The sequence below is a fragment of the Amblyomma americanum genome, chromosome 2 (genome assembly GCF_052857255.1).
Source record: "Amblyomma americanum isolate KBUSLIRL-KWMA chromosome 2, ASM5285725v1, whole genome shotgun sequence".
Lineage (NCBI taxonomy): Eukaryota > Metazoa > Arthropoda > Arachnida > Ixodida > Ixodidae > Amblyomma > Amblyomma americanum.
The window spans coordinates 224,967,816-224,979,813 of record NC_135498.1 but is presented as its reverse complement, the minus strand read 5'-3'; the positions used below and the strand labels follow the sequence as shown (position 1 = coordinate 224,979,813).

Genomic DNA, 11,998 nt, shown 5'->3' with positions numbered 1-11,998 from the left:
ATTAGGTATGAATCCTTAGCTTTCCTCAGCGTAGACGTAAGTTTATTCCGGTAGCTCCTAAATTCTGCAAGTATATTTAGATCTTTAGTTTTTACAAATTTGGCATACAACGCATTTTTATGCTTGACCATTCTCAGGTGTTCTCTCGTTAACCAAGGTTTTCGCGCTCTCTTTGGCTTTTTTACTTGTGTTACTGGAAAATGCTGGTGGTATATTTTCTTAAGTATACTTATAAAGATAAGGTACGCTGTGTTGCTCTCACGGCATTCATATACTGCATCCCATGTTTGTTTTTCAACATCCTGGCGGAATGATTCAAAACGCGAAGATGTAATAACTTGACGATATGTGGGCTTTGGTTCATTCCACTTGATGGAAAATTGCTTGTCTACGAATAAAAAGGTTCCCAGATGATCACTTATACCTGTACAAAGAGTGCCAGCAAATGTAGTGTCTGTGTTAACGTTGGTAATAAATACGTCTAGTAATGTAGAACTTTGTTCTGTGATACGCGTTGGGTTGGTGATTACATTAGATAGGCCATAAGTAGAAAGAGTAAGGCTCAAGTCTTTCTGGTAAGGAGTAGGTACAATCATGTTCACATTCATGTCTCCACCTAAGAAGATCTGTGCTTTTTGCTCCGTCACATATTCTAAAAGTTCTTCAAGGAAGGCCAAAAAACGGCTAAAGGTACCAGATGGCGGTCTGTAGACCACGCAAAACATATTGTCAAGGTGTCGTAAGGTAAGCACTTCAAAATCAGGAGTGACAGCACAGGAGTGACAGTAAATAATGTGCACAAGAAGTTTGCAGGGTACGCTGGTTAATGAAATGGGCCTATAGTTAAGGGCTGAAACACTGTTACCTGATTTACGCAAAGTAACCACCTTCCGGTCATTTGGCATGGAGCAACTCTGCAATGACTGCAAAAAGATCTCACTCAGAATCAAAGATGAACATGTATCCGGCAGCTGCACGCACGGCTTCCTCATCGGGACCAACCAGCGCTTGCTTACTGGCAGTGGGCGGGATCCCGGTACTGCGGTAACGCTAACGGCAACACGGTACACGGTATGCTGAAGGTGTCTAGTAGCGTTAGCGGTAGCGTTCTGCCGTTCAAGCTGCCTTAGCTCGCCGAAACAGCTTTTTCTTCTTGTTCAGTAGACGTCGCAAGCACGCGTTAAACCACGGAGCATAGGAGGTAGATGTACTGCGTTTCCGAAGGATGAATTTATCAATTAAAAATTTCACTTTTTCTTTGTACAAGGCACAAATTTCTTAAACACAACGAGTTTGAAAACTTGGATTGTAGTCAGCGATGAAATTCATTAGCTCACCATTAATGGAGTCAAAATTAGCGTTTTTGTAATCAAAAATAACTTTTGGCGTTTGGTAGGGGGAACAGAAATTCGCGGTTCGAAACAAATGAGGTAATGATCACTTAAACCAATCATATATTTTAAACGGGAGACAAGCTGAGGTGTGGTACAAAATGGTACAATGTATATTGCTTTCAAGAAAGCCGAACTTGTTTAGTGAAGAAGTTCCAAATTGCCTCGAACCTTTCTTGGGCTTCAGGACACTGCCTTCCGCAGTTCGTAAAGTTTAGAAATTTTCCTTAATGCAGACCGCATTTATTTGCTGATCCACGGTTTCCAAATTTCATTTGCTTGTGTAAATTTCGTCGTCATCATCATCATCAGCCTGACGACACTCACTGCTGGGCAAAGGCTTCTCCCATTTCTCTCCAATTAACCATGTCCTTTGCAGGCTGTGGCCACCGTATCCCCGCAAACTTCTTAATCTGTTCCGCCCAACTTTCTGACTCGCCCTGCTAGGCTTGCCCGCTCTTGGAATCCACTCCGTTACCCTTAAGGATCAACGGTTGTCCTGCCTTTGCAATACGTGCCCTGCCCAAGCCCATTTCTTTTCTTGATTTCACCTAGGATGCATTTAACTCGCGTTTGTTCCCTAACCCACTCGGGACACTTCCAATCTCTTAACGTTACACCTATCATTTTTTTCTTCCCTGGTTCGCTGCGTCGTCCTTAACTTAAGCTGGACCCTTTTCGTTAGCCTCCACGTATCTTCCCCTAAGGATACAGCTGTTGTTCACTTTTCTCTTGAGGGATATTGGTGAACTGCGATTCATGATCTGAGAGAACCTGCCATATGCGCTCCACCCTATTCATATTGTGTAGTTATTTCCCTCTCCTGATCCGGATCAGCGCCCATTACCTACCATAAGGGGACCTCAGTGCATTAAAGAAATTATTTATGCCTAATAATGTCAGTTTCATCAAACAGATGCGTTCTTATACATGAAACACATGGGAGCGCAGAATGGCAACACGGACGAGCGCTCGTCCTGTTCCCTTACTCGTCCGTGTTGCCATTTTTGCGCTCCCATGTCTTTCACGAATACGCACCAACAAGCCCAGCTGCAAGTACTTCTTAGCCATAGTTCGTATACTATCGTGAAATTGGATCATTTATTATTCGCTAAAATGGCGTTCGGATCAGTCGTCGGGGTGAACTGAGATCAGATTGACAAGTATAACTGTTGGCAAGTGATCGCCTACAATATGGACGGTAATACCTGATTTCTTTACTACTCATGTGATAGAGAAATGCGCAGAATATAATCAACTTCTATATCTAGCCTTAGTTGCTAACGAGAAAGCATTTGACTCAGTGGAAACCTCAGCAGTAATGCAGGCATTCCGCAATGAGGGTGTTCCCCAGGCATCAGGGTATTGCGTATGATTCCGCATGAATTGCAGAATCACTGGATATCTTCCGGTAAAAATACTGGAAGATACCTTTTACGACGGCAAAGCTACCATAGCCCACCATAAAGTCAGCAATAAAATTTCATTAACGAAGGGTGTCCGGCAGACAGACACGATCTCGCCATTGCTATTCCACGCCTATTGACAGGTGTTCCGTGATCTGGACTGGGAACAACTGGAGATACGGAAGGTGGAAGGCCACACTCAAAAATCAATTTTGTTGCAAAAAAAATGATTTTTGGGTTTTCCTTGCTGGTATACCATCAATGCATGAATAAAGCACTGACGCTAAAAGAACGCTCTCACCAAGCGACGTGCTCTACGTGTGCAGTGGTATGTGCGGATTGTGGCTTCGAGCATTAATTTCCCACGTCGAAAAAGTTGATACGTGCAAATGAGAAGAATTTTCGCCTGGTGTACATGTTACGCCAGTTAGGAAGACAGCATCAGGTTCATCAACTTCCGGTAACGTGATGAACATGCCTCCGCCTTCGCGTCATTCCGCCTGCGACAGAATATTGTCTTGGCTCTCAGCAGGGCCTGGAACCGTAGCGTCTGAGTTGATGTTTAATGCTGCTGCAGAAGCTCGTCGTGTGGTGTGGTCCGATGTCTGTGGTATTTCAGGTGATGGAACAGGGCAGAAGCGCGGGCATACTTCTTTGAACGGTTTTGTGTCTGTGATTTCTGTTCACACAGGAAAAATTATTGATGTCGAGGCACTTTCGAGCACATGCAAGGCTTGCAAAACTAAGAGCAAGTTAAGTCCGAAAATTCATTCCAGGAGTGGAAATGAAATCATACCTACTGCCACGTCAACCATAAAAGCAGTTTGCAAGGGTGATCAAAGGGGCTAGTTGGTAGTTCATATTTGTAAAAAAAAAACAGCCCAACTTAATACTCGGACAGAGGCAGATATAACGACACAGCGCTGAACGAAACTAGTTCTTTTATTGCAGAGCGACAAAATATATATAGGAAAAGTGGGCGGGAAAACATGGGAAGCAGCTGCTTGGTTTGCATGCGACAGAAAGATAACTGAGGTGAAAAGACGCGAGATAACATTGCTGTACCTGGGAGTGAATAACAGGTAAGGGCTGGCAAAGGATGACACTGAAAGGCAGTAACAAATTAACAAATGGAAATGTGCGATAACAACATGAAAAAATGGAATAAAAAAGCCGCAAGGCCGTCGCAACCAAAGTGATGATAAAATACTTTAAAAGGTCCAAGAAAGGCTCTTAAAAGCAGAATGAAAATTAAAACCCATTAAAAGAGCCAAAAAGGAAATGAAAACAGGAAGAAAAAACGATGCCAAAAGGGTCAATAAGAGGGAAAGGTTAAATTGAAAACCCATCCAATAAAACATCGAAGTTAGGGTACGACTACTCATTTACTCCAACGGAACCTGGCTCAAATTATCTAAATGCCGCTTCGTTAGAGCTACCGATGGTGTGCTCACACAGTCTTCTCCTAACTTTAGAATGTGGGCGACTTCTATGATTTCACGTGTGAGTTGATGTGCACTTTTCGCGATGACAATGCATTCATGGAAAAAGGGCTCACAGGAACGGGAGTGGCATTTTAGGCAGTGGACTCCCAGGTTTCTCTTTGCAGTGCTGTAAACATTATTGGAATGCTCTATAAGACTCTCATTGAGGCAACGCCCGGTTTGACACACGCAAACCTTGCCACAGCTTAAAGCAATTTTATATACCACACCAACTTCAGAAGGAAAGTTGCCTGGTGTTTAACAGGGCAGCTTGGCCCTCGCAATGCTGGGGCATTCACTCAGCGACAAAGCTTGTCAAAGCTTGAATAGCTTTGTCCAAGAAAGAGCGATATGCAGGTTAAAACTAAGTTCACAAGTTTTTGCAGGGACCTGAATCTGTTTTCTTTAGCTAAATATATTAGTCACTCCAGAGGCAACTGCTTCAACGCCTTGTTCACGGGTACGGCTCACAGACCCGACGCCACCCTTCAGAACGATCATCAGCGAAAATGGCTCATGGCAGCAATGTTTTAGCGGATTCCTATTAAAGAAGCTCACGTTGATCAATGTAGGTGATCCCTTCGATACAAGGAGGTCCAAAAACGAGTTGGATTACCTTGAGGACAATCGCCAGGTCAGTTACGATTTTTCTGTTGATTTTGAATATTTGTTTTATTGTGTCCCTCAAGCCGTACCTTTAGTTGCCCTGAAAGAGTGGCGAAATTTCCTTTACGTCTTGAGCTGGTATGTCCTTTGGGATTTTTTTAAAGCTTTCAGAATTTTATCTAAGTGTCACTTTTATCTCTTTTAACAAACAGCCTTTTCTGAAGCGTAATGGAGTGGATAGGATCATGTGTGGCGCCTATTTTGTGTCGCCTTTTATAGTATGCATTGATCGCCTTTGGATCAAGCTTTTATCGGTGGCCCTGTTTTAAAGATTTTTAATCCTTTTGAAAGCCACTAATGATTCCACATTCGCAGCCTCCGTCCAACAGGTCCTAAAAACGTTTAAAAAGCATGGTGAAGGCCTGGTCTTCGATGAAGGGTGGTAATTTGGGCCTGTTGGTTCATCACAAAAAACGAAAATATGCAGCGCAAGAGGCGCATGGACGAGAGAAACAAAGTCAACGCTGTGTTTGTGTTTCTTCGGTCGTCCAAGCGTTTTTTTGCGTTGCATATTTTTCTTTTTGTGTCTTGTGAACTTCTGCTGTTCTCGTTTCTGTTTCCTGAACCCTATCGAGTGTGTAGTTTGACTGTAAGGGGACACACGTTTAGAAAGGACTCTGTAAATAAAGAGCTTGAGGAAACGCTAAATGCCGAAATCGCTAAGAACAAGAACCTTGCTGAAGAAAATGATGCGCTTCGAACCTTGCATCCAAACGTGGAAAGTAAAGTGCTTGATTTTGACAAGCAACTCATTCTGCCTGAGCAATACTGAAGACGAGCTAACTTAGAAATTCAAGGTGTCATCAGAAATGACAGCGAGTCTGTGATTGACATAGTCTTGAAGATGGGAAATGCAATTAAGGACCAATTCAAGGAAGTGACAATAAAGCCTGTCATCGAGTACCGACACGAAAGGCAGATACGTCGAATATTGTGGTTCAGTTCCGGTCTCGAGCCAAACGTGATACAGTCCTCCAGAAAGCCAAAAAAAGAGGCTGACGAACACTGACATTGGGCTCGAAAATTCTAATCCTGCGTACGTCAATAAGCCCCTTTTCGCGGCACAAAAAAAAAACTGCTTGCGTTTGCTGTAAAAAAGAAGTATGAGCATCAGTAAAAGTCTGTTTGGTCACAGAATGGAAAGGTATTCATGAAGCAAAGTGACGGCTCGGCTGTTGTACCGATAGCCAACGAGAAGGACCTCATCAAGCTGTTCTTGCAGGAAAACAGTCGTGCTGAGTCAGCAGCAGGCGATAATCATAGCTCACCTGGCAACTAAAATCTGTCCTCCTTCTGCTCTGTAATCAAAAAGAACTAAACAAAAATGACCTATCACGAACTTGTCCTTACATAACAGGTGAAGCTAGGGGACAGTAACTGTGAAACTGCTTCGCACCTCAATGCGCGCTTAGTGGGCAACAAACAAGTTGAAATCGTTCTGTTATTAAAACGGTTCTCTTTCGAATTTACGGTTTTGATGCTCACTGAATCATGGTATCAACCTGGCTGCAGGATGCTAGAGCTGCCCGGTTACGAAGTCTTTTTCCTTAACAGACCTAACAAACGCGGTGGCTGTGCGCTATCTATACTCTCGCGTGCAAAAGATGCCCATCCTGCCTAATTTGAGTGGAGTTACAGAAGATTATTAAGTTTTGGTTTATAGGGGTTTAACGTCCCAAAACAACTCAGGCTATGAGAGACGCAGATTATTAAGTGTTAACATTGTAAAATCGAAACCAGCTGATATCTGTAGCATACCGCCCCCCAAATGGCAACATGAAAGACTTTACAGATTATTTTGAACAGATTCTAGAATATGCATCATTGAATAAATGTTCGCTTTTGTGCAGTGGTGATATTAATATTAATATTCTTGACCACAACGCTACTGTACGTGATTTCAAAATGAAACTTTTTTCCTGTGGGTTTGTCAACTTAAGAGAAACAACAACACGTGTCACATGCACGACTGTGTCGGCACTTGATTTACGTTTTGAATATTGAAACCAATGTACTCCCTTGCGGTACAATTGCTTCTGATGTGAGTGATCACTGTGCGGTGTTTGTCGTCTTTCCTAATAAGCATGCTAAGCGAAACAATGTGAACGAGACCATTAGTGCGCAGCGCATCACAGATGCCTCGTTGGAAGCATTTAAGCATGATATTACGAACTTTGACTGGCCTTGTGTGCTGCAAAAAATGGACGTCAATGCCGCATACGACTTATTTTTTCACCATTTCCTACATCTTTATTTGAAGCACTTTAAGCTCGAAAAGTACACCCCTTCCAAAAAGATAGGGAAACCACGGATCACACGAGAACTGTTCCAGATGATAAAGGGCAAAAATCGTTTGTATAAAACGTTCCTTCGAACACGTGTTGAAGATGCACCTTTTCCCTTTAAAAAGTTAAGAAACCGAATAAACTCGGTACTGCGGAAAGCAAAAAATTCATATTATCAGCAGGTCTTTTCCACCGTCAGTTCAAAGAGAGTTGATATTGCTTGGAAAGCTTTAAACGATGCCCTAGGTCGCCGTGCGATTAACTATGTTGCAAAAACTATGCTATTAAGTGGAAAGAAGATAAAGGGAAGAGCATTCGCAGAATATTTAAACAAACATTTTCACAATAACATTTCTTCATCTAGAGATCCTACGGGCACTAATATCTCCGGTTACCCTAGTCAGGTTAGCGAGACTATATTTTCCGAGCCTACTGATAAAAATGAGGTTTAAATGTGTACATGAGAATGAGTAGCAGCAAAGCCTTAGATATAAATACCATGCAGATGGAACCACTGAAATATGTATTACCCACAATTTGTCCCTTGCTTTCTCATATCTGTAATCTTGCACTGGATTGCGGGGTTTTCCCCAACGGAATGTAAACGGCAAAAGTGTCTGTAATTTATAAAGGGGTGACCGAAATTTACCAGCAAATTACAGGCCCATTTCAGTACTCCCTGTGTTTTCGAAGGGACTATAAAAGGCTATTTCGTCAAGAATAACAAGTTTTCTTGACAAACAAGGGGAAATAATTCAATCACAATTTGGTTTCAGAACTGTTAAATTCACAGAAGCAGCCTTACTAACAATGAAAGAAAAAATTTTGAACGATATTAATGAGAACTTGTATACGATGGTGCCTTTTTCTTGATTTTAGCAAGGCGTTTGATTCATTAAACCATACGATTCTTGCTAACAAACTTAAAATGTACAGTATCCCTGCTAAACCACTCAGTTGGCTTAAAAGCTAGCTCCAAAACAAAAGTCAGTCCGTGTCTGGAGAGAACTTTCTTCCATTTTGCCTATAAGTTATGGTGTCCCAAAAGGGTGCATACTGGGACCCCTTTTGTAAAATGCATACATAGATTATATTGTTAGCATTGATCCTTCTATTGATTTTGTAATATACGCCGATGATAGCACATTACTTATTTCAGGCCCTAGTCTTAACGATTTAATTGTGAAATGTAATAATATACTTAATAAATTACCTAGGTGGTCAATGATGAATAAATTAAAGATAAATCCTACAAAGTCCAAGGCTATAATATGTCGCGCAAGAAACAAACCGACAACACGCAATTGTATGCTCGACGTTGAAATTGAACCATTAGAAATTGTTGAAGAGCACAAGATCCGTGCAGTATATTTTTCGTGTCATTTAAACTGGGATGCCCACGTCGAAGGCGAGGGAGCTTCTGGAAGCATTCCACGTTAGGAAGAGGGGAGTAGATTGCGTGAGTGATACCTCGGTTCGCCTTTTCAAGAATGAGATATCATATCTTGAACGGCTTTGTTGATGCCTGTTGTGTAGGTGTTGTTTGCGCATGCCTTGAATTTTCCATATATTTGCTGGCCTTGCAGTAAATAAAATCAGATGAAGTTAGCGCATGTCCTGTGTCAGTCTTTCTTGTGTTCGTCTAATTGCAGCGCTATTATCATTTCTGTCTCAAATAATGCACCATCTAGCCCAAACTGACGTTCTTCTAAACCATCTGTCGAAAACCCAGGGCCCTTTTGTGTGTGACCACCCGTCGTCTTCCCAAATCAATACCTTTGTGTTTCTCATCGTAGCATCAACATGCCGTGCAAGATACATATCGTTTTGCCTTCGAAAGGGTTTCGTTCCAGTGGATGTGGCTGCACTGTTTGGGTGTTTGCGACCACCCGTAGGGCTACTCAAGCGCATTTGCAAGTTTCTGAAAACAGAGCTGTGGAGACAAATTAGAAGATGTGAAGACCATGTGCGGGCTCTATGTTACAACCTGGATCCGGGGTGGCTGGTGGAGAAGAATCTTCGTGCGATTCGTCGCCTTACAGGGAGATTGACCGAGTTTTGGTGGGCTCACACTCTGAATGAAGTGTTGCAGTCTTCTGCCGTACAGAAGACTAAGAAGCCAGCGGGAAAAGGTGTGACTATCATCGGGGAAGTAGAGCTTCCTAGCGACGTAAGAAACACGTTGAACCAGGGGCCGAAGTTCAGCCATGAACCACGGGTTCAAGCACATGAGTTCCTCGCTCTAAACAGACGCATCGCAGGAAAGGCCGCAGAAGAAAACAAGGAAAGGTGCCTCCTTGATGGTGTGGACGCACTGACCAGATCTACAAGTCGCTCCTCTACTGGACCAGGCAAGGATCCCATGGCAAAAGTGGTGTCCTACTTCAAACAGCACAGCCTCCGGCTTCTCCAAGCCGACAAGGCTTCGTGGTGCTCCCCGAAGGAGAGTTCCGAACAAGAGCAGGTGAAGCGATTGCCAAGAACTTTGTTCCTTTGAAAGCTAGCGCAACGAGGGTAAAAGGGAAAGCAATCTTGTTGTGTAAGGACTTAGAATTAGGTAGGCTGGCAAACCACATCAGTAACAGTAAATACAATGCTCTTTCTGTATTTTTTACAGCAAAAACGCATAAACCGTCGATACCTTTTAGAACTGTGGTCAGTGAGAATGGTACGTGGCAGGTGGTTCTTAGCAAATTCTTACAGAAGCATCTGAGCTCACTTAGTGTTCATGATCCTTTCGCTAAAAAAAGTTCTCAAGATGTTGTTAGGTTTCTGGAGGGAAATGCCTCTATTGGTTATGTCTGTTCTGTTGATGTAGAAGACTTGTTTTATTCGGTGCCCCACGATGCCTTGTTCACTTGCGTGAGGGAAGCCATAGAAAGTAGCGGTGCTGTTAGTTTCCAGAACTCCTCAGGCGTGTCGTTTTGTGATTTTATTAAGTTGCTTGAATTTTATCTTAGTGTGACGTTTGTCTCATTTGACAACAAATTTTACCGCCAAAGACAAGGGATTTGCATCGGATCCTGCGTAGCTCCAGTTCTTACTAACATTTTTCTAGCTTTTATTGACCGCGCCCTAGAACTAAGTTTAACAGGGAAGGGAGTACTAAAAGTATTTAGGTATGTTGACGATTTTCTAGTTGTTTTTAAAAAACAAAATAACTTGACCTACACGGATACTGTTAACACAGTTTTAGCCAACTTCCAAAAAGAGGGGAGGGGGTTGGTGTTCACTCATGAGCTACCCAAAGGGGGGAGCTTACAGTTTTTAGACCTTAATATTACCCTGGGCGAGGATCATGTTTGTTGGCGTTATTCCCCTCGAGCCCAGAAGGAGCTTTTGCCTTACACATCAGCACACTCAAAAACTGTAAAACGCGCCATTGCTCGCCTCTGCCTTGAGTCGGCTCTCGTGAAGTCGTGTCACCATGCTATGCAGATGAGTTTTGACACGCAAGTTGATCGGTTGGTTTCGGCGGGGTTCCCATGCACGGTTATCACAGCAGTTGCTGAAGCCCTCCTAAGAAAAGTCAAGTGTGCGTTGTTTCACAAGTCGACTGAGCCGAACAAACAGTCGGTGAGACCAGAAGTTGTGCCTTATGTGCACAGGGTCGCGCACAATGTGAAGAAAGTGGCAAAGCGACATGGCGTGCCGGTCGTGTTTTCTGCCCCACGAAAGCTTGGCCAGCTATGCGCGCGCATTGGGAGCGATAAAAAGAGCTCCTGCAACAAAAAGCATGGTAAGCAGTACGTGAAGTGCTGCACAGGTGTGGTGTATGAAATACCACTGACCTGCGGAAAAGCCTACCTGGGCCAAACGGGGCGGTGCGTTAATGACCGCGCGGCTGAGCACGCAAGATCGCTTACAAATCTAGGAGGTGCGCATCTTTCACAGCATTGCGCGGAGTGCTTCGTTTGTAATCGTGCGGCAGAACATGGGCCGGGGCAAAAAAGATGCCAGCAATGCAAGAAGTGTGAGCCACGGCTTCGGGAGATAAAGATTCCGGGCAGGAGTGGAGATACGAAGGCGAGGGAGCTTCTGGAAGCATTCCACATTAGGAAGAGGGGAGTAGATTGCGTGAGTGATACCTCGGTTCGCCTTTTCAAGAATGAGATATCATATCTTGAACGGTTTTGTTGATGCCTGTTGTGTAGGTGTTGTTTGCGCATGCCTTGAATTTTTCATATATTTGCTGGCCTTGCAGTAAATAAAATCAGATGAAGTTAGCGCATGTCCTGTGTCAGTCTTTCTTGTGTTCGTCTAATTGCAGCGCTATTATCATTTCTGTCTCTGCAAAAAACTCTCTTCGGTCTGCGGAGCCCTTTCGCGATGCCGTGAAACTTTACCTTTGCAATGTAAATTACAAATTTATTATGCATTATTTTTTCTCACCTTAACTACTGTAGCTACATAACATAAGTAAGCGTCTAGTATTTCAAAAGAAAATTGTTCGAATTATCGCCAATATTGATAACATGACAACCACTAAATACACCTTCCAAGCACATAACATTCTCCGCGTGGATCTTTTGCATAATTTTAAATTATTGCAAACATGTATTTTTCCACGGCATCAGTTGTCAATTTTTACTCTACCATAGCATCTTTGGACTCGCGTCGTGCTAACATACATACAAGAAGTACTAACTCATAGAATATACCCCGTTTTCGCATCGATTATAATTTACAAATGTTGTCTTATAATCTGCGCCATGTTTTAAACGCATATCAACATACAACGGGATATACAAAAGCTGAGCTGCGGA

At 43.0% G+C, this 11,998-nt stretch overlaps 1 pseudogene; it reads left to right on the top strand.

Annotated features, from left to right (window-relative positions):
• Positions 1-3,023: 3,023 nt before the first annotated feature.
• On the top strand, positions 3,024-3,633 carry LOC144120390 (uncharacterized; annotated as a pseudogene).
• Positions 3,634-11,998: the final 8,365 nt, after the last annotated feature.